Below are 7,934 nucleotides of genomic sequence, written 5' to 3'. Positions count from 1 at the left end.
GAACATACATATGCAATCATGAACACAATCAGATAGGAGATAAGAATAGTGAATAACAGGAATCATTGTATACAAGCATAAAGTTCTTGCTTTCAGTATACAAATCCAACACTTGTCATATATACTCGCCTTGAATTGCTCCCAAATCAAATTTTCCAATTGTTCATTTGTCATCGTTTTTTCTTCTTGCTTCCCACTAGAAATCAGCTGATCCAGTTAGCTAAAAAAAAAAGCATGTAAGCCAGGCGCTCTTGGTTAGTGCAGCGTAAAAAGTTGAAGATGCGCTCAATAACGCGTATCCAAGCCTCAGCTTCTGCCGGGTCCCCTATTCCGTTAAAGGTAGGTGAGTTCTATCGCAGGAATAATTTCTCAATTCGTCGTTCTGGCTGAACAGGTGGTGGAACTATTTCTGGTTCTGGACCTGCTTCCAGGCCTCTATCCTCATTTCGGGGAATCCTTCCCCCTCCTATTGGACGTTCTCGTTTTAGTGGCATTCTATTGGGTTAGAATCACAATGTCAGTGCAAGCATATCATGGTACACTATTATTCTTATTGTTCTGTGCAACTTCTCATATTCCGTTCATCCTTAAACATAGGCAAAACATATAAGGTAACATTGGTGGGCGACTCCTCGCGAAAGACCGGTAAGGTCGCTTTATAACATAGGAAAATTGCCTCAGTGAGGACTTTACATCATCATAAAGATCTAGATTTATGAATCCATCCAAGTACAACACGTGATGTACTGGCTATCTGGTTAAGCTATCACAAAAGTACTCAGTTCACGGAACGCCTCAACATCTTACGTCTCCGTACTATTACTACACAAAAAACTATGCCATCATAAGGCGTATAAAAACATCAGAACTATATATGCTTCTGGAATAATTACACAACAACCTACTAGGTACATAAGGCCCTATCTACGAGGGTTAAGTATAAGATCCCTGAGTCAGAGCCTAGCCGCTAGTTGGTGTGGCAGGTATGTCCTCCTCGGGGTCCTCCTCCGGATCTTCCTCCGGATCCTCCTCTGTTCCTCCAACCGAAGGGCGTATCTCCCCATCTCTCCTGCCCACGGCCTGGGCAATGGTAGCCAAGTGAGCTAACTCCTCTGTGACCCTACTGTTCGGGTCGTCTCCTATGCGAATCTTGGTCATAGTGTCCCTAGGCTGGTGTGGAGCAGTAGGGGTTTAACATTAGACTTGGGTATTCATCACGTAGTCTCTATCATGATAACTAGTACTAGCTAAGGTTTCGAAAATGCGACTCCGATGTAGAACGATTCAGCTAACTATGTGTAGCACTCTCACTATCATGAGAAGTGTCCAAGACATACTAATTAAGGCAATAGTTAATTCAGTATTCCGTCTTTGCGCGAATAATCCGAACGAAGATCTATGCCCATGTCACTACCTCGTACGTGACACCTTTCTTTATTCCACATTGTATTTGTTTGTCGATTTCACATTTGATTCACAACCCTTGTAACTTATTAATCACCTCAATCTACAAAGAAAAGCAAAAGTGTTCCTGCTAATTTGCTTATACTATTCTGCTCACATTCGTGATCATGCACCCTTAGCGCATCTAAGTTCATTGAGTAACTTCTCCATAAAAGGCATAAATAAAATAAACACTTGCATAAAGGTGAAATATAAACTTCAACGTTCAAAACTTTCTGTTGCCTTTCTTTTGTTGAGCATGGTGACGTGATGAAGTGTTGAGCTTTTGTCGACTGACTTTTCAAATTAGGGATCATACTGGGAGAAATTGGGTAACTCTTGAGTTCAGAGCAAATGAACTGCTCTGATACCATTCTGTCACGACTGGTCTTAATTAAGGATAATTAAGCCGGGAAACTATGACCAAGGGTTGGAGATAAGAAGCGGGATAGAAAGGGGATGAACGAATAAGAAATAAACGACGAAGAAATATACTTAAACATTAACAACGAATGGAACATTTACAACAAAGTTGGAGTCGTAATGACTTAGTCAAACTAGTAAGTCCGGATAGCTCCGACTTAGCTAAAATAACATGAAATTCTTTTGAGTACGCAGCGGAAGAAGGTTCTGACTACATGTATGAAGACATGTACTCAAGAGTTCTTTAATACATATGGCTTCAGACAAAAGGGGTTTCCTGCTCGTCACTTCATCACCACCGGCTACTGCTCAACCTGCACATTTAGAAATACATGCAGGGCTGAGTACAAAAGTACTCAGTGGGTACATATGCCTATAGAAATTTTCATTGAAATAATCAAATTGTCATGCCATCTTAACAGTGCAACAAGGGAGTTTCCGTGAAATAGGCCCAAGCTCACTAAATTCGTTTATGATTCTTAAAGTTCGACTGATCAGTCTAAGTTCTCTTGTAATCTATCATATCTGGAACTGTGTGCCGGAGAGGTGGCCACCTCTCACAAACACTTGACCGGCCAACCCGCTAGATGACTCACGGTCACTGGTGTACACTAGCCCTGGCAGGATAGCTATCAACTGCTCAGGACCCGAATTCGATTGCATAATAACTGGCAAAGCCACATCAGATAGATATCATACCAAACATTGAAACATTTATGGCAAGACAATAATTGAAATAATTTTCAGTTCAATGATTTTGCAATGAAATAACTGTTCAAACATAACATTAAACTCATTTGATATATATGAAAGTAAACCCACCTGATATGAAATCTTTATGATTCAGTGGTTCCTTGATTGACTGTTATTCCCGACCTTGACCTTGATTTCGAGAAAATACATAAGATACTTACTCGGGAAAAATTCTCAGAATGAGAATGCATAATTCAACATGCATGAATCTGGTATGCATGAACTAATCTTCTGAGCGATAGTCGGGAAATTTTACTATAAAATCCTCGTTAATAAATTTAGCTAATTCTCGCTTATCGCGGTCGAATAAAGCTATAACTCTTTCTCCCCCATCGGAACATTCTAACTCGTAAAATAAAATAATCTCGCTCTTGTATTTGGTAAAAAGAAGGAACTGACTCGGTTCATCCCATAAGTAACCCCGTAAGAATTTATCGGGCTTGACAGTAAGAAAATAATTACTAAGTAACTTCAATTAATTAATGGCTCAAAATGAGGTAGCCGATTAATTAAATAAAACAAGTGGCTTTAATGAAATAAACGATAACAGTCCACTTTAAATTATTTGGGCTCGAAGGAGATAGTAATAAGCTCATTAATTTAGAGGCTCAATAAAATAGCCTACTAATTAATCAGGAGTGGCTGGAATTAAAGTACTGCAGCTTGTATAAATAAAATCACGGAAGTGTCCAAAAGATATTTTAATTAAATGTGGGCTGGTAAGAATAAATTTGAGTCCAATAAATAATTAAATCGGCCCAAATGAAACAATAACCGGCCCAACAATTTATAAATGGAGATTTGAAATAATAGTCCACCATAAAAATTACATCAGCCCATCTTCTCCAAATATTTCGGCCCAACAGAAAAATAATGAGAGTGGCCCAAAACAATTAAAATAGGAGCCCAAGTAAAAGAATAAATCACAGCCCAAGGTCTCTCTCTCTCTAAGCTCTCCGTCTCTCTCTTCTCCCCCAAACTCAATTCTCGCCTTTTTCTCTCTCTGATCTCTCTCAAAGCCGGCCGCTCGGCTCTTCTTCAAATTGATCGGCTCCTCCTTCTCCGGCCACTCAGCTGCCGCCTGCTCCGGTCGGCGTCGACTGCCGACGCGTCGAACCCCGACGACGTCCTCTCTCTTTCTCCGCGCAGAAATCAGTCGAGCCCTATCTCTGGAATCAGCGCCGCGGCCGTATCTTCGTCTGAATCCGGCGATTCAATCGGCGCCGGTCGTCGTCTAGGAAAAGGGACAATCGCTGCTGCTGAGCGGCTGCTGCTGCTGCGCACGAGCCTCTGCTCGGCCATGGTTCCGGCTGGTTTCTTCCTCTCCACCTCGAGTCGTCTCTTCTGGTTCAGAAATCGCTGTAGTCGTCGTTCTCGATGAGGTCGTGTGAGTTCGTCACTGTCACGGTTATCGTCGCTCAGTCCCCACCGGACGAGGCAGTCGGCCCTTCCCTTCTAAAGCTAAGTTCCACTTTCTTCTTCTTCTCTAGTTTCTAGTTGTTAAGGATTTGGGGAAGTTCTTACAACTTGCTATTCTAGAATGCATCAGGTTGTGAATGTGAAGTATATAAATCCTCCTGTTGTAAAGTATTTCATGGCTATTTGAGGTAGATGAACTATGATTATGCTAAATATGGATGCGAACTGAATTGAATACTTGAGATAGCAAATTACCTTGAGTATCTAGCTTGTTGGTTGGCTGTTGTGGTATTGATGATTGAGATGGGGAATAACTGAAATACAAGGAAGGTGTTATTGCTTTAAAATGCAGGTGGAGGTTATGGCAGGAAGTGGAAACGTTCAAGCCGAAGCTTACCTTGAGGATTTGGCGGAAGTTGGGCAGCTCTGTCCCTCACGTTAATGAAGTCTCAATGAACTCTCTAGCAAATAAAACTTCTGCTAGGTGGTGTTTTAGTTGTGTTTTTCTGCAGGCTGCTATGGAGCTCTATTTATAGAGAAGTTGAGGTGGTTGGTGGCAGCAAATGTTGACAAAAGGGAATGTTGCTGCAAGCAGCAAAAATGGAAAGAGTTGCTGCCAAACTTGAAAAAATTGTAGAACCTTTGACTAACAGATTGGTGAAGTGGGGCGGCTGGCAGCTGCTAAGGAATAGGGGTAGGGTGTAGGGAGAAGGGGATTGGTAGAGTTGGGCGGCTGTGGCAGAGCTGTTGCTGCTTTACACACGCACGCCTCCTCTCTCTTTTGTTTCTTCTCCTATTTCCTCCCTATTTCCTTTCTTTCTCCTATTTCTTTTCTTCTTTCTTTTACTCATTCACCTTTGATGATGCAGCCGGTGTGTAATAGGAGTATAGGAAAGAATTTTTATAACTGTAATATGTAACGTGTGATGGTGTATCTGCTTGATATTAATATCGATAGACTGTAAAAATAATTCTAAATTAAATATGTAGATTTAAATTCGTTTGCTCATCTAATATCTAAATTAAATCCGAAGATTTAATTCTCCTCACAAGCGGGAATAAATTCACGACTTAAACAAGTACAAAAATAATAACAACTAATAATATAAATAATATTTCTACTAAATAACATGACTTTGCTAAGTCAGTTATGAACTTGGAATAAAAATTATTGATTGCTCAATAATCCTTATCGCGGTTTCTCACGCGAAATAAAATAATAACTCTGCTTTAAGTTTTATATAACTCAAAATCATAAGTCGAAAACAAACATAGATCAACATTGGGTTTCATCACTGAAAGATGCAATAATTAATTATCGCATTACTAATCTTAAATATAATTAAGAGAGCGGGTTACTACAGGTGGTGGGAGGTGGCCGAATTGGTGACAAAAGGATAGGTGGGGGTGGGGTGGGGAGCGGAGGGTGATTGAATTGGTGAGAAAAGGAAAATCGAAAGGTGGGGGGAGCGGAGGGTGATTGAATTGGTGAGAAAAGGAAAATCGAAAGGTGGGGGTGGGGGGAGGGTGGCGTGGGGTTAGCAGATCAGTGCCGGCCGATGGGAGAAGAAAAGAAGGGGAGGGGGTGGCCGGGTGGGTTACATTTTAATTCTATTTTTATTTTGGGTAAATATCATGAAAACTCCTGAAGTATATCCGTTTTATTAAAAATATCTTGAAACTTTTAAAATGTTCTCTGAACCCTTAAACTATCAAATTTTTATCAAATATATCTCGCATCTATTTTTCAGTCACCAAATACGTGATGTGGCTCGCCGGATGCCTCAATGTAATTTATATTCTATTTTTTTAAAATGCAATGGCAAAAACGACGTCGTTTCGTACCATATCATTTTTAAAAAATTCACTCCTATCGTGTTTGAAATTCACGCTAATAACCTAGAATTACGGATAAACACGGTAGAATATGATACGAAACGAAGTTATTTTTTCCATGTCATTTAAAAAAATAGAATATAAATTACATTGTGACATTCGGCGAGCCACATCACGTTTCTGACAACCGAAAAATAGATGCATGATATATTTGATAAAAACCTGATAGTTTGAGGGTTTAGAAAACATTTCGAAAGTTCGAGGGTATTTTTGATAAAAATGGGTTTAGTTCAGGAGTTTTCATGATATTTACCCTTTTATTTTTACTCCCTCCGTCCGCCAAGATTATGTAAAATTGCTTGGGCACGGGATTTAATAAAATTGGTGATGATTTTGATGTAGTGGAGAAAGGGTCCCACCACTTTATGAGATGTGTGGTTGAGATTGAATTTTGAGTGGTTTTTTTGTAAAAAAGAGTGTTAGTAAGGATAAAATATTAAAGAAGATGGTGGGACCATTTCCATAAAAGGAAAGTGACATAATCTTGGCGGACGCCAAATATAGTAATTTTTACATAATCTTGGCGGACGGAGGGAGTAATTATTATTTGGAGGTATTGATAGTAGTATAATTTTAGTAAGGATAAAATAGTCTATTCACACAAAAAAAGATTTGAATTAATATATTTTTATTTTTATGGTTTTAATTAACCTTTTCCTAAGTAAATTGGTTATTTAGGAGTATTAACACAAAAGAAATTATGCGCCAATGTATTTTCAGCCCAATTTATTCTATATATATATATATATATATATATATATATATATATATATATTTTTCTTTTGGATCGTTTTATTATCTGTCGTATCATTTTTATTTAATTTATACATTTTTTTTATCTTATCTAAAAGGGTTAAGGTGCAGATTATCCCCTGAACTAGACCCCCCTAGAGCGTTTACCCCCCAGATTCGGTCAAGGCGCGTTGACCTCCCTGAACTCCCGAAACAATGGTGCAAATAAACTCGTCAGTTAAACGGCGTTTAAACGCCGTTTTATTAAAAAAAAAATTATTTTTTTATCACTCCTCTCTCTCTCTCTCCAATTGACCTCTCTCTCTCTCTCTTGGATTGATATCTCCGCCAATAAATTCCCCTTTCTGTTCAAAGCCACCGATTCTCCCACCACCGCCACCTCAGCCGCGTCGCCGTGGCCTTGGCCGGCCTGCGTCATCAGCCCTAAGACTCTCTCCTTCTGCGCGAACGCCAATTCACCGAAACCCCCAACTCCTTATTCAGCATCCGCCGCGACGAGAGCTTCTCCGCCTCTGCGGCGGCGTCGCATGTATTCCTCGACGAGACCGCCGTGATCGGAGGCCTCTGATCCGATCGCCTCTTCTTCGAGCCTGGCGAGACAAGCTCCATCCTCAAGGAGGCGGCGCGGTGAAGGCGCGCGCCTTTCCCTACAGTGGCGGCGGCGGCGACGTCAAAATCAGATCCTCGATGGCGGAGATGGTGGCGGCGCACGACATCAAGTGTCGGGACTGCCTCGAGGAGCTGCCGACGTGTTACCTCAGAGTCAACAAGAAAAGCAATCACGAATATATCGTCGGCGCCTTCTTCGATCTCCTCATTCACCTCTCACTGCATGCGGTAAATGGTCTTAGTTTATTCATTATTGAAATTAGCTTGATGGGTTTGTAAATTTCTGGAAGGAATAATGTAAGTTAGAAACATAATTAAGGGAATTTTGCTCTGTTGGCTGAACTATGTTCGCCGGCACCGTTCAGTTTCAAGTCGTTGTATTCGAAATGGAAAACTTGGTGGTGATTATTGTTTATCTTTTCTCGATTTCTCTGTCTGGTTCAAAAGTAGAAGAAGAAGAAAGGGAGATATCTCTCTCCCGTTACGCTCCCTCCGCCGAACAGAGAGGACGATGCCATTCCGATTTTTGATTGGAGATTCAAAGCTCGCTTTCTGGTGGTAGATTGATGACAATGGCCGTGGAGAAGAGAGAGAGAGAGAGGAGTGGGGCCCACTAGAGATAAAAAAAGAAAAAAAAA

The 7,934-nt window shown here is 40.6% G+C and overlaps 1 pseudogene; it reads left to right on the top strand.

Moving 5' to 3' along the window:
- Positions 1-7,001: 7,001 nt before the first annotated feature.
- LOC131002990 (transcription repressor OFP15-like) lies at positions 7,002-7,575 on the top strand (annotated as a pseudogene).
- The last annotated feature ends 359 nt before the right edge of the window (positions 7,576-7,934 follow it).

The sequence above is a fragment of the Salvia miltiorrhiza genome, unplaced genomic scaffold (assembly GCF_028751815.1).
Source record: "Salvia miltiorrhiza cultivar Shanhuang (shh) unplaced genomic scaffold, IMPLAD_Smil_shh fragScaff_scaffold_57_2, whole genome shotgun sequence".
Lineage (NCBI taxonomy): Eukaryota > Viridiplantae > Streptophyta > Magnoliopsida > Lamiales > Lamiaceae > Salvia > Salvia miltiorrhiza.
The sequence above is the reverse complement of the archived record's forward strand: the minus strand, read 5'-3'. Positions and strand labels throughout refer to the sequence as shown.